The sequence below is a fragment of the Bos mutus genome, chromosome X (assembly GCF_027580195.1).
Source record: "Bos mutus isolate GX-2022 chromosome X, NWIPB_WYAK_1.1, whole genome shotgun sequence".
NCBI classification, from domain to species: Eukaryota; Metazoa; Chordata; class Mammalia; order Artiodactyla; family Bovidae; genus Bos; species Bos mutus.
This window is the reverse complement of record NC_091646.1, coordinates 47215151-47217360: the sequence shown is the minus strand read 5'-3', so window position 1 is coordinate 47217360 and position 2210 is coordinate 47215151. Positions and strand designations below refer to the sequence as shown.

The 2210-nt window shown below is 38.7% G+C and overlaps 1 pseudogene; it reads right to left on the bottom strand.

The window, feature by feature from the left end:
- Positions 1-1430: 1430 nt before the first annotated feature.
- On the bottom strand, positions 1431-1681 carry LOC102286529 (CDC42 small effector protein 2-like; annotated as a pseudogene).
- Positions 1682-2210: the final 529 nt, after the last annotated feature.

Sequence of the window (2210 nt, the reverse complement as noted above, 5' to 3'; positions counted from 1 at the left end):
CTCAAAACTACAGAAATACAAGGACTGAATAATCTAGTGCCTGCTGTATAGGGTAACTTAAAAGAACTGGGGGAAGAAATCCTTCCATGTTTTGCCTATATAAACCAAATATTTATTCACTTACCTATTTCACAAGAACTTGTGACTAAGGTGAAGGTAACATTATCTCTCTCTCTCTCTTTATGCAGTTACTTAATTCCTTACTGTTTTCCTCCAGTTAAGCCCATTTCCTGTAGGAAATGGTACTCCTATCAAATATAACTGTTAGATAGGGCTAAACCGGAAATAGGATTTAAAATTTCTAATGGAAACCAAACCACTACTGGGCTTAGCACTACATCCTTATGTGGAAGGAGGAGCATTTATAGAAATACAATTTGTGGAAAACAAACATTTTGGATCCCAAGCCCAAGAATTCTTGGCAATACCTTAAGTCACCATCCAGGTTGTTCTCAAAGGCAACAACACAGCAAGGTCAGCCACTGATCCTGGAAACTCCCACTGTCCCAAAATGTGGACATGGAGAGACCAATGACTCCAGAGCCTGCACTTAGAAGTAGAGGCTAGAAGCTCAACAAACTACTGCTGGAAGCCAACTGGATACCACAGTATTAAACAAGTGAAAATCAAGACCAAGCAAATGAAGAAATGAACAGCTACTAAGAACAGGATGCTCAGAGTCAGACAGGGTGAGGATATTACCACACACTTGATATATAACCACACTTGTTTACAATCCCAGGTTCTTGCTCTCAAATAAATAGATCAAAAATTTACAGCAAAATGAATGCCTTATGGATGCAAGCTTTTTGTTTATTACGATTCTAACTAAATAAAAGTCATACTTCTAAAATAAGTTACAAGTTGCCTTTTTCAGTGAAATTGATGTGACTTGGTGCCACAACTCACCTATCTCTAATATCAGCAGTATCATCCACCCATGGCAGCCAGGAGTGGTCCATTTCTGGCATCCCTTGGGCTCCCACACAAGCAATTTCATAAAACATGCAGACACTACTCTGCTGCAGTTTCATATGAATAGAAATTATCATTGTGTTTACGGGTTGCATACCTTCTAAAATATACATCAGTGGTGACAAATTAATAAATAATAGCAGGTCTTTGCTTACCAGTAAAATCAATAAGGCAGAGGGATTGAAGGTGGAAAGAGAAAAATGTGAGGGAAGAATGCAAAACAGTGCTAGCATTCACAAAAATGATCATGCTAAAATCAGATCCATATTCATAAAAATCAAGAATTAAGCTACAATCCAAAGAACTCTGTCCAGGAGTCCAAAAGCATGCATGCCAGCTGAAGGAAATACAGGATTCTTCTGACAAGTTTCTTCAGAGCAGAACAGCAAGATGTCACTGGAGCAATCACAGTAGGATGAACAAGACGCCATCACACTTTGAGGAAAAGTCCGGGACTATCCTGCTTTCATGTCCACCAGGTGCATCTGCACGTTGGTGGTCATGCCACCCCCCATAGCCTCCCTTGGACTATATGTAGTTCTGCATGGAACTGACAGAATTCATCCCACTAAACAAGTTGCCACGTGAGCCATATGTGCAAGAAGTTTGTGGGCTCTCCAATAATACTGTAGTCAATCCGCTGGTGCCTTTTTGGCTGAGGCTGTTCTGCAATACAGCAGTTGAAATGCAACCAGAATTCACTCATGCTAATAGTGCAAGTTATAAACAAGCACCATATATAGCTGTTATTATGTTGAGGTATGTTCCTTCTATTCCTACTTTCTGGAGAGTTTTTTTTTTTTTTATCATAAATGGGTCTTGAATTTTGTCAAAGTTTTTTCTGCATCTATTGAGATAACCATATGGTTTTTACCTTTCAATTTGTTAATGTGGTGTATTACACTGATTTATTTGCAGATATTAAAGAATCCTTGCATTCTTAGGATAAAGCCCACTTGGTCATGATGTATGATCATTTTAGTATGTTGTTGGATTCTGTTTGCTAGAATTTTGATAAGGATTTTTGCATCTATGTTCATCAGTGATAACCCAGAGCAAACATTATCCTCAATGGTGGAAAATTAAAAGCAGTACCCCTAAAGTCAGGAACAAGGCAAGGGTGCCCACTCTCACCACTATGATTCAACATAGTTTTGGAAGTTTTGGCCACAGCAATCAGACAAGAAAAAGAAAAGGAATACAGATGGGAAAAGAAGTTAAACTCTCACTGTTTG